The sequence below is a fragment of the Protopterus annectens genome, chromosome 3.part1 (assembly GCF_019279795.1).
Source record: "Protopterus annectens isolate FY-2018-M chromosome 3.part1, PAN1.0, whole genome shotgun sequence".
NCBI classification, from domain to species: Eukaryota; Metazoa; Chordata; order Ceratodontiformes; family Protopteridae; genus Protopterus; species Protopterus annectens.
In genome coordinates this window covers 1,308,123,662-1,308,141,817 of record NC_056732.1, presented here as the reverse complement: position 1 = coordinate 1,308,141,817, position 18,156 = coordinate 1,308,123,662, and the positions used below count along the sequence as shown (strand labels likewise).

General features: G+C 40.0%; 1 protein-coding gene across 1 annotated transcript in view; it reads left to right on the top strand.

Moving 5' to 3' along the window:
- CDH17 (cadherin 17) overlaps positions 1–18,156 on the top strand; it is a 776,088-nt gene that overhangs the window by 332,893 nt on the left and 425,039 nt on the right. The gene's annotated exons all lie outside the window — the stretch shown is intronic.

Below are 18,156 nucleotides of genomic sequence, written 5' to 3'. Positions count from 1 at the left end.
GGGTAATTGAAGTCACCAAGGATCAGGGTGTTAGGGTGTACCTTGATGGAGTCAATTAGATCCAGGTAAGAGGAATGGGTGTCCTGAGTCATGGAGGGGGCTCTATAGCTAGGTATAACTTGGATGGGTTTCCTGCCAACTGTCAGTTGCATCTGGCATAGTTCCAATGCATCATGCTGGCAAACTAGTCTGGATGTGTGCCTGTCCTTAATGAAGATAGAGACTTCACCACCCTTAGTCTTCCTGACCTCATTTTGGGGTCGGAATGTGTGGAATGAGGAATAGCCTGGTAAGGCAGGGGTGCTCTGCAGCCTTGAATCACGTTTCTGTGACAGCACAGACATCAGCGTCTTCCAGTGCAAGGAGACCCTCAAATGAATCCATTTTCAGGTTAAGGCTCCTAGCATTAAGCACCATGACCTTCAATATGCTTTTTGACAGATCTTTTATGTTGGAAGGTTTGTCTTTGGGACACTACCTAAAAAAGGCATGATGGGGGAGGCGAGAGCCATGGCCAGGATCCAGAAGCCCAGTGGTGACAGGTGAAGTCCATCTCTGGTAAAGCATCGAGGCCTGTCAACCATATCATCCCAGGCACACAGATACTGGATCCCCTTGGAATAACACCAGAAACTAAGCCAATTGTTGAAGTCAGTCACTTTTTATTGGTATTGTGGTATCATTCTTGGTGAAGGTAGGATGCTGCTTAGGACTAGGGTCATGCATGCCTGGAACACATACTCTGAGAGTTCAATCGTGTCTCTCTTCATATATTCCAGGGAGGTATGTCTCAAGTCATTCACACCAACATGGACAATGACAGAGTCATACTTGTGCTTGTTGTGGAGAGACTTAAGTGCATGTGTGATGTGGTGGATTGTGGCACCAAACAGACAACTAACCATAACCTTCTCCATGTCAGGCCTGGTGAGGAGGCCATTAGTGTGTCTCACAGCTGAGTCACCAATGACTAGTATGTTTGGTTTATTGTTATGTTTTGTGGGCTGTGATGGTTTATTGTTTTGCCTTATGGGCTGTGTTTGTGAGACACTGGTGTGTTGTCTGCTGTGTGTGTTGTGTTTGATGTGTGTGGAATGTTTGTGATTGTGTTTTGGAGGTCTCTGTTGTTTAGGTAAGTTTTTATTGAGGACCTTTGCATAACTGTGTGTGTGTGTGTGTGTGTGTGTGTGTGTGTGTGTGTGTGTGTGTGTGTGTGTGTGTGTGTGTGTGTGTGTGTGTGTGTGTGTGTGTGTGTGTGTGTGTGTGTGTGTGTGTGTGTGTGTGTGTGTGCGTGTGCGTGTGTGTGTGTGTTGTGCTTTGTGTGATGTGAGTGGTGTGGTGCTTGTGCTGGCAGTCTCCTCTTTGTCAGGAGTACTGACTGTGGCATGAGAGAGTATGGACTTCAGGTTACTGATGTACATGCATTTCTCGCAGGTGGAAGAATTATGTCCTAGGAGAAGAGGGTTGCCAGTAAGCATGAGGCAGTTGCTACAATGTCTCAATATGCCCATGTCAACCAGGCTGGCAGGAGAAGCTGATGGGAATTGTCCAGACATAGTGTTCCAAATGCTTGGGGGGACTTATGGAGAGAGGGTTTTAATAAGGGTTTGTCCACACGAGTGTAGACCACAAGAACCTTCTTAAATAAATGTAAAGTAACTGGCCTGAAGTACAAGTGCTAAAACCAAAGCTAAGATGCTTAGAATAGCAGATACATTTAATCAGGCTATTAACAAGCAGTAATAAATGCAGCAGAATAAAAATACTTGAACACTTAAGAGCACACAGCAAAAATAAGATAATAATTTATTTATTTATTTATTTTATATTTGTTGACCGGGCTAGTCTAGCTGGATACATATCCTTTTTCAGTAGAGGCCCGAGGAGAAAAGCTCTAAGTATGATAAGATTACTACATACAATAGTTAGAATAAAAAACAAGCTTAAAATACATTTTGAAGCACAAAATTATTGTAAAGAGAGTACAAGCAATTTGAGTGATCAAAGTTACAAAGTCTTGGTATAGGTTTTAAAGAGCAATTAAGCCATGAGTTATAAAGTACAATCAGCACAAGCTCATACAATATTTGACAAGAAAAGCAAATTGGCACGAAAAGCAAATTGACCTTCACTTAGTCAAAGAGGGAGAAGAGAGTAGGCTGGAAGATATAAATAGAGAAGAGTTAGCTTGTAATAGTTAGAACTATGGTGGGGCAGTAGCCCAGGAGGTAGGGGAAAAAGGGGCAGAGAAAGGAGAATAAGAATATTTAGTCAGGCATTGAGCAGGGACATAGCCAATGTATTTGTAGGTTATCTTTGAGGTGTTTCTTAAAGAGTAGAGTAGATGAAAGAGAGGTTAGTGTTGTAGGAAGGTTGTTCCAGATTCTGCCCACCACATTTGTAAAGAGTGAGTCTCCAGCTTTGTTATTAGATTTAATGTTGGCAATTAGTAACTTGCTAGCTGAGCGTAGCGTTGTAAGATTTTTATATGGGGAGATCAGGTTAGAGAGGATAGGAGTATTAGTAGGGTGGTACAGATTTTTTTGTGTGATTACAAGTTGATTATATTGTAGTTGGTTTTGTAGTTCTAACCATTTGAGTTGTTTGAGGTTGAGACAGTAGTGGGTTCTATAGGGAGAGCCAGTAGCAAATCTGACTATATTATTATAGCTAGATTCAAGCTTGGTAAGTTTGTGCTTAGATAGATTGGTATAAATGGCAGAAGCATAGAATGGGGTAGAAGTAAGATGAGCCTGGGCAAAGGAAGTTCTAGCCAGTTGTGTAAGGAAGGGTTTGATTCTATACAGAGAGCCTAGTTTTTTATTGATAGTTTGAATAGTATTATAGATCTGGTCATCAAAGCTGAGGTTGTGATCAATGGTGATACCCAGAAGGCATGCAGTAGGATCAGGGGAGATACAAGTTCCATTATAGGAGTTAATAGTGAAGTGGATCTGTGGCGATTTTTGAGTGGGAGTGAAGAGTAATAGTTTGGTTTTCTTGGGGTTGAGGAGGAGACATTGATCAGTAAACCATTTTTCTACAGAGTTAAATACCATTTGAGTAAGGGTTTGGAGAGAGGATGAGGACTTGGCAGTACAGATTAGAGTAGAGTCATCATATGCAAGTGGCTTGTGGAACAATAGTGTAGAGATTGTTAATAAAGATAGAAAAAAGAAGAGGGCCTAGGATAGAGCCTTGAGGGACTCCAGTGTTCACAGGGAGGGGTGTGGAAAGATTGTTGTTCCAGAGTACTGCTTGATGTCTGTTATCTAGATAGGATTTAAACCAAAGAATAGCTTGTGGGTCAAGAGATTGGGCTTTTAGAGTACTGATAAGTAAGCTATGGCTGACCATATCAAAAGCTTTTGATAGGTCTATAAACAGAGCAGATGAGAGAGAGTTGTTGTTTTGATTTCTGTTAATACAGTCTGTAAAGCTTAGTAGGGCAGTAGTGGTGCTATGAAAGGGTCTAAAGCCATGCTGACAGTTAGCAAGTAAGTTGTTATGGAGCAGGTGTTGGTGTAGTTGATGGTGGATACATTTTTCCATTATTTTGGCTAATGGAGAGAGTAGAGCAATTGGACGGTAGTTGGAAATGTCAGTGGATTTACCTCCTTTATGCAAAGGGATTATATGGGATACTTTCCATATGGAAGGGATGGTACCTTCTGTGATTGTTCTGTTTATAATAGGTTCATAGGTTCATAGGTTCATACTAGGCTATCTGCCCGAGGGCATTTACAAGCCTAGCCCATAGTTTTGTGGCTTACGCCACCCCTTTAGTATGGGGAACTATACCCATTATTTTGCTGTGCCTCTGTTGAGCAGTGACACTGAGGTAATCCCTGGGGTATATCTGCGATCTCCCATCCATTGGTCAAGATTTCTCTTGAACAAGGCCAGCGAGGTGCTCTGCCTCACATATACCGGGATTTTATTCCACAGCATAGGGAGTCTTTGGGTGATGAATCTATCCCTCCAGCACGCCCTATTAATAGCCGTGTCGAGGTTTAAGTCTCCGCCCTTGTGGCTCTGACGGATCTAGATTTTTGAGGTGAAGCATATTCATCAAATCTGGGTTTGACATGGCCTTGTATGTTAGGCAAAGGTCACCTCTGAGACTGAATAGAGCTGGAGTTCTTTCAGTCGGGCAGCATAGGACAGATGTTTGAGACCCTTTATCCTTTTGGTGAGGAACTTTTGTGGCCTCTCCAGCTGCTGCAAGTGTCGGGTCAGATACATTCCGAATGGGGCATTGTACTCAATCATTGGTCTGATGAGTGATGAGTATAGGAGACTATGACCTCCCTTGATCTAGATGAGAATCCCTTCATGATAAGGTGGGCAATGTAGAAGGTCTTCCTAACTACTTTAGCTACATGGGTGTCGAATGACAGACTACTATCAACCTGGGTCCCCAGGTCCGTGATAACTTGTTCTGTACTCAGTGGATTGCCACCTATTTGGTAGCTAGTAACCTTGTTTTTCCCAAAGGGTATGACTATGCATTTTTGGCATTTAACTTTAGGCCATGGCTCTGGCACCAGTTATCCGTTTCTGTGAGACCCTTCTGAAGGATATCTGTGTCAGATGTGTTTTCTACTATAGTTTGCAGTCATCTGCAAACTTTGTCAGCCATAACCCTCCTGTGTTTGCTTGTACTGAAAAGTAGATGCCAAACAAGACCAGGACTGAGCCCTGTGGTACACCACTTGTGACAGGCTTTGAGTCTGACATGGCGCCAGCAACTCTGACCCTGTGGGTTCTGTCACTCAGCCAGTTTGCAACCCATCTTGTGATGTATGGGTTAACATTTAAGCTGATGAGTTTTCAATGATACCCAGTGGGGTATTGTATCAAAGGCCTCGCCAGATCGAGGTAGGCTGTATGGACTGCCTTTCCTCATCAATGGCTTTGGTGACTGTTTCAAAAAGTCAACCAAGTTTAGAAGGCATGATCTGCCTTTGACAAAGCCAAACTGGGATGGATCCAAAGTCTGCAAATTCCCTATGTCTTTATTTATGAGGTCCATTATGATCCTCTCCATGGCTTTGCAGATAAGGCTTGTCAAGCTAATGGGCCGTAATTTCAGGGTCGGTGGAGGCACGGGACCACAGTTGCAGTATCCAGAGGTAAGACTATGATTAAACAGCTGTCCTAGCTGTGGGTTTAATTCCTCGTTGAGTTCGTGGAGCACACAGCCGGGGACACCATCAGGTCCCATGGATGCTGTGTTTTTTGCTTTGGGGAGAGCAGTTCTCACTTGGGCGTTGCAGGTGTTTGGGGGGCTGCAGTCGCTTGGTATAGATATCTCTCCTTTTGGGGGGGCGAGAAGTTTGCACTGAACCTGTCAGCCAGTATGTTGGCAATGTCTGTAGGATCAGTAATCTTCACATCATTTTGAACTAGTTCTGAGCATATCTGGGAGTTTCCTCCCAGGTTTCTAACATAGCTAAAGAAGGCCTTATGATTGTCTTTTGAGCCTTTAGCTATTTTTCTCTCAAAATTTGCTTTGGATGATTTTATGAGAGCTCTTAGTTTTTTACTTATAGTGATTAAGGGTGTCTTACCTTTTAAGGATTTTGCTCTATCTTGTAGTAGCTTCCTCCTTTTGTTGTATAGTTTGTTTATGGCTGGGGTCCACCAGAGTGGACGCTTGCCTTTGGTACAAAGAGTCTTTGTTTTGCTTGGGATTGCCTTATCCATGCAGTCCTGCAGGTGCTGGTAGAAGGCATTTGTAAGTGATTCAGCGGCTTGAGTACTGTTTTCCGGCTCGGGGCCTTAAAGGAGACCACACTAGTCTTTAGAAGTGTGAAGTCGAAGTTCTTTACTGTGGTCTTTTTATTTCAGGTGGGGGTGGGATGAGGACCTCCAGCGAGATTAGTTTGTGATCTGATCTCACCAGTGAGGGGTATACTTCCGGTGTTGAACATTGTGCTCCCATGTTCGTGATGATGAGATCAAGTATGTTTTCTCCTCTTGTGGGGATGGTGACTAGTTGTTCCATGGCATTTGAGTTTATGAATTCCAGGAACTTTTGGGCTAGGGTGTTTGGGCTTGAGTAGTGTTCCCAGTCTATATTAGGGTAATTGAAGTCACCTAGTATGATGGATATTGGATAAGCTAAGGGTTTGGCAGCTACTTGAAGGTATTCTGCTGGGAGGTTATCTGCAGACGGAGTACAAGGTTTGAGTTTCTGAAGGAGTTTACAGATAAAGGAAGTTGGAACTGGTTGTAACTGTAAGAGGGGAATAGAACTGTTTGGATTCTGTAAAGGAGAGAGGGTAGTGGGTGTTAGTGTTTTTGTTAAAGTTTGAATAGCTTCAGTGAAGTAGTTGTTAAAGGTATTGGCTATTTGCAAAGGACTATCATGGGGAATAGAGTTTGGGGCTGGAGTTCTAGTCTGCCCTGGTTTGAGAAGTTTGAAATAAATAAATAAATAAATAAAATAAAATTTAGAAGTATGAAGAACACAATTGCAGTAAAAGCAGCTGAATAAAGTGTATTTTTTTAAGTGGAGAGTGTGAGGAAACAGAAGATAGTTCAAGATAAGGAACTAAGGGGGTCGGCCTTCCCAAATTCTCTCTCTCTACTCAGTACACTGAGCTGGAAGCAGACAGTGTTGATCAAGGTATTATTGAAATCAGTGAACTTTGAAAGATACTTCCAGACAAACTCAATGCCTGTCTCCTGAGTGATGCCGGTATAAAGGGAGACAACATTCATTGATTCAAACTTGAATTCCTTAGTGTGTGTGTGCGGACCTCCTTCAGTAACTCCAGTAAATGCTACAAGTTTCTGATACAAAATTCTGAATTTTTTTATGTTTGCAGGAAAACATTATAAACAGAGGTCCAGGGTGGTGACAGGGGCCAGGGTATATGCTATTTTTACAAACATTGTCATTTTGTGGTGGGAACAGGAATACTTCAAACCCCACAAGTTATATCAGAAGGTGGCATTTTATAAGAGATTTATTGATGACCTGATTATCGTATGGAAGTGGTCCAAAGATATATTTTATGAACTACTTACACTGCATCTTATATGACGTTTCTCAGTTCACTTCCAAAAAGAGTCATCTAACTAAGAGGGCTACTTATAATCCATCTTTACATGGTACCTTACAAATCTTCCATGACTCCTGTGAAGAAGAGTTTAGGAATAAGTTAAGAAACATATCTAAGAAAAATAACCTCCCCTTCGAAGAAAGAATTGGTCTCAAGGAATTATCCAAAAACAAAGATGTGAGAATTATGAAAGCTGATAATAGTGGTATAGTTGTAGTCATGGATAGTGATGGTTACCACTTGGCCATTCTCAATATGCTACAAAATGATATGGTTTATGATGAAACCATGTTTTTTTATTAAATTCTACTACTACTACTAAACCCAGCATGCCATTCTTGTTAGAAAAGGTGTTTAACACTTTAGGCATAGGTAATGAATTTCTCCAAAGTATGAGAGTGCCTCTTCTTTTTGATTTAAAATGAGAGCTCAAAAGAACTGAATAGTCTTTCAACACCAATTTATCTATATCTTCCGTTAATAAATGTGTTTCCTTTAAAAAAATTATATGAGCTTTACGTATCTTTAATTAGTTATTTAAACTACTCCTCTTCAAAGGACTATTAAGTCCATTGATATTTAATGAGAGATGTGTAAACCGATATTTATAAAAATTATTTATATAAACTGATATAAAATGATTTAGTACAAATAATAATAACAAAATACTAATGTTTGTTATGGTTAGATGGTTAGATGCATAAAGAATAAAAGCAAAACGTCAAACATAAGAACATTTAAACCCTCTATCATGGAATAAAAATTCCCTGATCTTTCGGCTGTTCCTGTTAGGGGTCACCACAGCGGATCTTCTGTTTCCATTTCTTCCTGTCCTCTGCATCATGCTCTTTCACATCAACTGCCTGCATAGGTTCATAGGTTCATAGATTAGTACTAAGCTAACTGCCCTTGCGAACCATTTTAAGCCTAGCCAATTATCCCTTGTGAGATTCAAATGCTGTACCTTGCGTTTGTAAGGCAAACACCTTAACCATTAGGCCACCCTCCCACCCTCTCTCACCACATCCATAAACCTTATCTTAGGCCTTCCTCTTTTCCTCTTACCTGGCAGCTCCATCCTTAGCATCCTTTTCCCAATATACCCAGCATCCCTTCTCAGCACATGTCCAAACCAACGCAATCTCGCCTCTCTTGCTTTGTCTCCAAACTGTCCAACCTGAGCTGACCCTCTAATATACTGATTCCTAATCCTGTCCATCCTATTCACACCCAGTGCAAATCTTAACATCTTTAACTCTGCCACATCCAGCTCTGACTCCTGCCTTTTTGTCAATGCCACCATCTCCAACTCATATAACATAGCTGGTCTCACTACCCTCTTGTAGACCTTCCCTTTCACTCTTACTGGTACCTGTCTGTCACAAATCACTCCTGACACTCTTCTCCACCCATTCCACCCTGCCTGTACTCTCTTCTTCAACTCTCTTCCACAGTCACCATTACTCTGAACTGTTGATCCCAAGTTCTTAAACTCATCCACCTTTACCAACTCTACTCCCTGCATCCTCACCATTCCTCTACCCTCCCTCACATTTACACACATATATTCTGTTTTAGCCCTGCTGACCTTCATTCCTCTCCTCTCTAAAGCATATCTCCACCTCTCCACCTCTCCAGGGTCTCCTCAACCTGGTCCCTACTCTCACTATATATCACAATGGCATCTGCAAACATCATAGTCCATGGGGCCTCCTATCTGATCTCATCTGTCAACCTGTCCATCACCACTGCAAATAAGAAATCGCTCAGAGCTGATCCTTGATGTAATCCCACCTCCACCTTAAATGTATCTGCCACTCCCACCGCAGTCCTCACCAATGTCACACTACCCTCATACATATCCTGTACCACTTTTACATACTTCTCTGCCACTCCCGACTTCCTCATACAATACCACAACTCCTCTCTAGGCACCCTGTCATATGCTTTCTCTAAGTCCACAAAGACACAATGCAACTCCTTCTGACCTTCTCTGTATTTCTCCAGCAACGCTCTCAGAGCAAATATTGCATCTGTAATGCTCTTTCCTGGCATGAAACCATACTGTTGATCACTAATCATCACCTCCCTTCTTAACCTAGCTTCCACTACTCTTTCCCATAATGTCAAGCTGTGACTGATCAATTTTATCCCTCTGTAGTTACTGCAGCTCTGCACATCACCCTTATTCTTAAAGATAGGTACCAAAACACCTTTTCTCCACTCCTCAGGCATCCTCTGACTTTCCAAAGTTTCATTAAACAATCTGGTTAAAAATTCCACTGCCATTTCACCTAAGCACCTCCATGCTTCCACTGGTATGTCATCTGGGCCAACAACCTTTCCATTCTTCATCCTCTTCATAGCTGTCCTTACTTCCTCCTTGCTAATCTGTTTCACTTCCTGATTCACTATCCCCACATCATCCAACCTTCTCTCTCTCTCATTCTCTTCATTCATCAGCCCTTCAAAGTACTCTTTCCATCTATTCAACACACTCTCCTCACTTGTGAGTACGTTTCCCTCACTATCCTTTATCACCCTTACCTGCTGCACATCTTTCCCAGCTCTGTCCCTCTGTCTAGCCAATCAGTACAGGTCCTTTTCTCCCTCTTTAGTGTCCAATCTCTCATACAATTCTCCATATGCCTTATCCTTAGCCTTCGCCACCTCTCTGTTTGCCATGCGTCTCATCTCCTTATACTCATGTCTACTTTCTTCATCTCTTTGACAATCCCACTTCTTCTTCACCAGCCTCTTCCTCTGTATACTCTCCTGTACTTCCTCATTCCACCACCAGGTCTGTCTGTCCTCCTTCCTCTATCCAGATGTCACACCAAGCACCTTCCAGCAATCTCCCTTACTAGCTCTGCTGCAGTTACCCAGCTATTCGGTAACTCTTCACTGCATCCCAGTGCCTGTATTAACTCTTCCCTGAACTCCACCTCACAATCACCCTTTTTTAACTTCCACCATTTGATCCTTGGCACTGTTTTCACACTCCTCCTCCTCTTCTTGATCACCAACGTCATCCTACAGACCACCATTCTATGCTGCTTAACTACACTTTCCCCTGTCACCACTTTACAGTCTCCAAACTCCTTCAAACTGGCCCTCCTACATAGGATATAGTCCACCTGTGTGCATCTTCCTCCACTCTTGTACGTCACCCTATGCTCCTCCCTCTTCTTAAAATATGTATTCACCACAGCCATGTCCATCCTTTTCGCAAAATCCACAATCATCTGACCTTCTGCATTCCTCTCCTTAACACCATACCTACCCATCACTTCCTAATCCCCTCTGTTCACTTCACCAACATGCCCATTGTGGTCTGCTCCAATCACTAGTCTCTCACCCTTGGGTACACCCACCACCAATTCATCCAACTCACTCCAAAATTTTTAATTCTCATCTATCGCACACCCAACTTGTGGAGCATATGCACTAACACGCAATGACGTGGTTTAAAAGCTTGATTTGGCGGTTTTTCAAATTACCTCTGAAGAAGCTGGAGCAGTGTCTCCAGTGAAAACGCCTTTATTACTGTTTTGCATTAATAAACTTGGCGTTAAGGTTTTGTCTCTCGCCGAGTTTTTTATTTTCGTAAAGTTCGCTTTTTATTGGTGTTGGCTGGTACTGGCTGTGTGCTGTTTATGCACAGCTTGGATTTCAAGAAGGGCTTGCATTTCGAGGAGTCTGCATATCTGTTCTTTTAATAGTTTCCGTGTTTGTGGTCTTACACTAACAACATTCATCAATACACCATCAATTTCAAGCTTCATAAACATCACTCTATCAGACACTCTCTTCACCTCCAAAACACTCTTGGCATACTGTTCCTTTAGGATAACCCCTACCCCATTTCTCCTGCCATCCACACCATGATAGAACAATTTGAACCCGCCTCCTATACACCTGGCCTTACTTCCCTTCCATCTGGTCTCTTGCACGCACAATATATCAGCCTTCCTTCTCTCCATCATATCAGCTAGCTCTCTCCCTATACCAGTCATACTGGCAACATTCAAAGTTCCTACCCTTACTACTACACACCTAACCTTCCTCTTCTCTTCCTGCCTTCGGGCATGCCTTCCCCCTCCTCTTCTCCTTCGGCCAGCAGTAGCCCAATTTCCACCAGCACCCTGTTGGCTAACAGTACTGGTGGCAGTCGTTGTTAACCCAGGCCTCGACTGATCCAGTATGGAAATATGAAATGTTGTCCGCATAAGTAATTTGGCAGAGGTTTTACGTCGGATGCCCTTCTTGATGCAACCCTCTCCATTTATCCGGGCTTGGGACCGGCACAAAAATGCACTGGCTTGTGCATCCCCAGTGGCTAATCACTCACTAACAGACCCATCCCACTACCAACAAACTAAACAGTTGCTACTACTTCTTAATTTTAATATGAATGAATAATTAAAGGACTCGCAGATCACACTAAGTGTAATACAATAGCTGTTACTAGTCAGTAGTATATTAATATTTATAAATATAGAACTATAAAGTTTGAAATAGTAATTAATAGAATAATCATATTGTAGTCCAAGACTCTCTTTACGACCTATTGATGTGTCGTCAGATCACAAAGGAACTTTATGACTATTTCCACAATGAATGGCCCCTTATACCCACAATAAAGGGTTTACCTAAAATGCACAAACATGTCCTCCCACCTCCATTTGTCAGGCAGTAAATGGTGTACTGAGAATATTTCAGTCTATTTAGAAGACACACTTAGACCTGTTATATTAGAAATTCCCAGTATCTTGAAGGATACATATGAGTTGTTAGCTTTCATTGATAACATGGATATAGAACTAGTGAGGGACAAGCACCTACTCTTTACTATGGATGTTCAAAGTCTTTTCACTAGCATACCCAATGAAGAAGGCATACAATCAGTCAGGGAATTATTACAAATATTTCCAGTCTTTGACAATAGTCAAGTAATACTCATTTGCCAACTGTTAGACTTGATATTGTATAACAACATTTTTAGCTTCAGGGGGTGCTTATTTTTGCAAGAGATGGGTGTAGCTATGGGCACCCCTGTGCGCCAACTTGGTGGTCTATCAGTGGGAGAGACAGTTTTCAATCATCCCAGTTTTAGTAAGATTTTGCTGTACAAACGATTTGTGGATGATATTTTAATTGTGTGGGATGGGACGTTAGATGAGTTCATTCAGTTCAAAGAATATCTTGAGTCTACTACACATTTTCTCAGGTTCACTATAGAAGCATCGTATGTCTCAGTAAACTTTTTAGATATTACTCTAGATATTAGAAGGGGAAGGCTGGTATCCAATCTTCATAGGAAGGCCTGTTGGAAGAACACGCATCCTGTCCTACAATAGTATCATGTTTAGGGTTATTGTTAAAAGTCAATTCCTCAGAATTTCCAGGTTATGTAAAGATGAGAAAGATTTAGCCAAAGATCTTTATTGACAGGAGTTATGATAAACGCCTGGTTCAGGATGTTAGAAGGGAGGTTTTGGGATGCCCTCCATTGAACAAGGAGAATAGAGTTGTCACCTCTATGCACAATAACTTTAAAAGGTCATATGGAACATCAAAGGATAGATTACATTTTTAACTACTTATACTAATGATTTTTGAGAAATATTGTCTCCAATAATTCAAAGATTCTAACTATTGATCAACCGACTCTTGAATTGCTGTGGAAAAACCTCATTTTTACCTATATGAATAACAGCAATCTAAAAATGTTGTTGTGTGATAAGCTGCCAGAACCTTGAAACCGTCCGGTTACACCAGACATGGCACCTATCCATGTAATAGTTGCAATTATTGCAAATTCATCTCTAAGGAACAACCTTTTAGACACCCCACTGTTAATTATTTGTTTGAAGGTAGGTTTGAGGGCAGATGTGAGAGCATGGACGTAATAGACCTAGCAGGGTGTGTCTCCTGGTCAGCTTTCTACATTGGCTTGACTAAGAGGAAGCTCAAGAACAGAATATACAATCACTATTATGACATTAAGAATAAAACGAACTAAATGCACTGGCCAAACATGTTATTCTTTTCCTAACCATTCTTTTGTTTTTAGAGTATTGCAAATAGTTGAAAAGAATGATTTTATGAATTTGTTAGAGACTAAAGAGTTACATTGGATTTTTAAACTGAAAGCACACTATCTCCCTGGACTGAATTCCTATGTCTCTTCTGATCACATTTTATTATTGAGAAAATGATCTGTATCCATGTTTTTGTTCCGTTTATTTTATTTTTATTTCAGGCATATATACATTTACAGCTGTCCTTGGTTATTAATGTACTTGGTATTATATGCATATCTATTGATATAAGCTTGGTTACATCTCTGAAGTCTAAGTACATATTTATGTATTTATATTTTATATGTTTTTAATAATGTTGCACAATTTACAAAAAATTTTAGCTTCATTGTGTATAATGATTTTTATTATTATTAGATTAGTACAGCTCTATAAATGAGTCTTAACTAGGTAAATGCCTTTACCAAGTTTGTTTTAAGAAGGTTTTGCTGCTAGTCTTAGATGTATTGTGATTCAACATGTATATATTTTTTCATCATTTTTTATCATTTACTAAGTTACTCTGGGCACACCCCTGCTGAATTTTAAACTTCAATTTTCCTTTAAGAATGTTGGATAATTGATTGACTAATGATGTTCAAGTAGTCAGGATGTATTACTATTTAAGCTTGCTGTCAGGATGTATTACTATTTGCTTTTGCTTTTTAACATTTTGATTGTATATTAATAAAAATATCTCAAAACTATGCCCAAAACAATATACTTCCAGTCTCTCTAACAAATAGAGAGCAAAATCTTTGTGCTGCTAGCAGGTCACCATCTTGGCCATGCCCAGTTGACATCCATGTCTTGAACACACAATAAGCCTGTTATGATCACATCATTATCCTCTATATAAAAACTGAATCTAGAGAAAATATTGTGTTGGATGCTGAAAACAACAGCACAGCAATATGTGTATTTCACAACACTGCATACTTTGAAAAACTCACTTATAAAAATTAAAGCATGAAACAATGTTTCAATCTGAAGGTGGAAAATAGCAGCACGGTTTCACAATAATGCATAATTAAAAAATTCCCTTAGAAAAACTAAAGCAAGAAACAATGTTGCAACCTGAAGGTGACAAAAGCAGCAATAGTCTGATTCCACTGCTTATAGAAAAAAAAAAATCTCTTTATAAACAGCACCAGAGACAATAGATGTGGGGGGTTTACTATCAAAATTGCGGAATTCAAAACCACAAACGTGGATATCCTCGATGCATTTCATCGCCTCATGCATATTAATGAGGTCAGATGATCGATGCATACAAGCAACAGTCAGGTGTCGATCTTAATATCGATGAGTGATATGTAAAGACATGCTGCATTTCTCTGCCCTGCTGATGATCTTCTGAACTGCTGTTCACTTGCCCATCGACATACTGACTGTTGCTCCTACCATGTTCAAACAGGAGCAGGTCGGTCCTCTGACTTTCTAGATTTTGATTGTAAATCAATGTGGGGATCTGAACTTCACTTGTGACATAAACAGAATGTGCTGGAGTGACAGATATGTGTCCCAAATTATCACCCCCCCTAAGGAATAGGCCACCCATCCATGTAAAACAGAATTCATCCCTAACCCTATTCAAACAGAACCTTGACAAATGGATGAGAAATTGTAAATTTACCCCCGGTCTGGCCCTCATGTTCCTTATGGACAAAGATTTTCAATAAGAAAAATATTATCCTAACACCCCCCATACAAATCCTTAGCTACCTGCCTACTAACATGTCCCCCACCTCGAATGATACTTGGGACCTAAAATGGTTTGGGGTGTGCAGCTAGACTTGCAGGGCCCAAGCTGTCATTAGCCTAGTAACAACCTATGAATATATAAAAATTATAGCAGGTGACAGATTTGCATAATGACAGAACACAACTGTATATTCTTAGAAAAACTGTCTTAATAAACTTGGAAGAAAAGATGACAATTTACTGTAATTATAAAATCTAAAATGTATGCCATATCAAAATGATACTTCTGTTAAATACTGATCATGTAGAAAGGCTTTTTTTCTGCAATCAGGAGAAACAGAAATGGAATTACTATTTGATATGGTCTTTCAATGATAAAATCCCTCTCCTATGACACATGCCCCACACACACACACACACACACACACACACACACACACACACACACACACACACACACACACACACACACATGCACACGCACTCACACACACACACACACACACACACACACACACACACACACACACACACACACACACACACACACACACATGAGACACAGGGGTGACCCAGGAGCACTATCTGAATAAGTGACTTGCTGAGTCACACAGTGCAAATGGAAGTAGAAGGAATCAAATCCTTGTCCCCAAGATGCAGCTCACTAGCAGCTTAGAGTTTTAGTTCTTTTTGCTAACTTCCATTTAAAGGAGAATCATACCCCCCAAAAACTGAAAATAACTTTTTTCAGCTTAGCTTGAACTTTTCTGCAATACTAATGTCTCTGTATCAAAGTCAGTGGTTGTTTTTATTTTCTAATTTGTTATTCCCCAAAATAGCCTGAAAGGGGCTGCCAAGGGTAGCATGATTCTACTTTACAGTTAGTGACTTCACCTCCCTGATGTCATTTTAGATGGACAGAGAGAAAACCCTAGGATGAGTATATCATTTACTGTGGTTTTTGCTCTCATCTTCTTACAATAATACTGTGACTGCTTACTTTTGCCTGTCAGCATCAATCCACATTTTTAATTATTTTGCTTCCTGTGATCTTCATTAGTAGCCATCACTGACATACCTCTAAAGTGTACCTCATTATGAAGAACGTACTTCATTTGGGATCTTACAAAGTTCATGTTCCTCGAAGTTCCACATTGAAAACATCTGTAACACATTCAATGTTAGGAATTTTTTAAGTGAAATCCATGGTAAATAGAACTACAGCATATTAATTCATTAAAAGACCTTCTTTATAAGTAAAACCAGCATAATTTAACCATCCTTTGACCTTCTTAGCTGAAGTTGTTAGTAAGCCATTAGTACGTGTTCCACATTTTGCACATTTGTTCCACATTATGGAGACTGTGGTGGTGCAGCGGTTAGTGTTGTCGCCTTACAACAAGAGGTTCTCCAGTTCGATCCTCAGCTGAAGTGCCTTCTATATGGAGTCTGCATGTCCTCCCTGCTGTCGAGTGACATTTAAAGACATGCAGGTAGGTGCATGTGTGAATGGGTGTGCCTTCTTTGAAGGTTGGGTGTTCGGCTGGCACCTCAGCACTGTAAAAATCCACTACTAATCATTAGTGGACCGGAGTTCCACTGTGGCAACCCTTAACAGGGAAAAGCTGAAAGACATTAAATATGAGGATGGATGTTCCTCATTTTGGAGATGGAAGGTTGAGAGCTATGATTACTGATGCAGCATTTTAAGGAATGTTTGAATGATAGACTTGAAAATGTAGCTGAATTAATTATTTTCAAGGTGTCAACTCTTCTTCAGTGTTCAATTGTGAGAAATCTGACTCCTGTGATTAACAAGTGTCATTTAAGTTGAGATGGTTTGTGTTGCATTCACTATTTATATTACTGCGGCTAGAATTAAGAGTCTTTCGAGTTAATATTCCTTCCCCAACTCATTGATTTGTCTCAGTTATACACTGTATGCAATGTAAAAATGCTGTAACAAAACACCAGAAGAAACATGCACTTTTACAGAAAATAATGTGTAAAAAATGGAAAATCAAATTAATAGAAAAAAAAACAACAAAAGTAAGATGAAAATATGTTTTTTTTTTTTTTTTTTTTGTGGCACTCAAAGTTTGATTAAAGGGAAAGGCAACTAGTGTGTAATAATAATAATAATAATATTTTTTTTCATTTCCAACTGAAAACTAAGCATGAAAACATCCCTTTTGTTCAGACTCCAGGCCACACTATTTATCTGAGGTGTGATACTGGCAATCTGTGATTAATAAGGCACATCTAAATGCCATTGTTCTTAATGGCTCTGTAGCTGGAGTAAGTGTTCTAACCTAATTACTCTGCCATTCTTAGTAGCCTTCATGATGTAACAGATGACAAGACCAATGCAAGAAATAAAGATAAACATAAATTTGGACATAAAACAAAAGGAATAATTATTAAATGATGGTTTTATATGTATGTGGTGTGTTTAGTGTTTGATTACAGGGAAGGAAAATCACTTTATGGAAAGAAAAAGACGTGGGTGGAGTTCTCTTTTAACTGATATCTACCAGTTATCAAGTTGTCCTTTCTACCAGATGGTGTCACAGTTAAAATAATTATAAACATAGCAAATTGAAAACATTGTACTCAACCAAAGAACAATTACAAACTAACAATAAATATGTAAATACGAGCTGTGTTAAAACTATACTTCACCAAAGAGGTATATCCTTGAAAATTAAGGAGAGGGGGCTTGTCTGTTTGTGAATGCTATGGAATCAGAATGAACTGGGCCTTTCATTATGAATTATTAGCTTAAATGGTTTTCTGAAAGGATGCACATCTCAGAACAGATGCAAAACAATATTAGGCATCATGGAATTAAATGCTTTTACACTAAGATGCATTAGTCTGCCAATGAGTATATAACACAGCAAATAAAATATATTAAATTAATGATCCGCAGGAGTACAATTTAAATATATGCATTTGCTTTGTAAAGAAACAGCGCAGTTTCACAAGTTAGAACAAAACCTAGTAGTCCAGCTAAGGAAAGTCAGAGAAGGAGAAGACGGGTGAAACCTCATGGACATAAACATTTCACAGGGGATGAACAGCAAATGGGGTTTTATTGCTTTAAAGAAATTGCAGGAAGTCAGTTCTTTTTAACAAAAAATAGAAAACTATATGAACCTAAATGCCACAGACTAAGAGCAAAGTGAGGAAGTTCTTCCACCATACAAGTATTGGGTGCTTGGCGTTAGTGCTGGCAGTGAGGGGTATAGAGATAAGCTACATTCAGGAATGCATCACATAACATAAAAAATAAG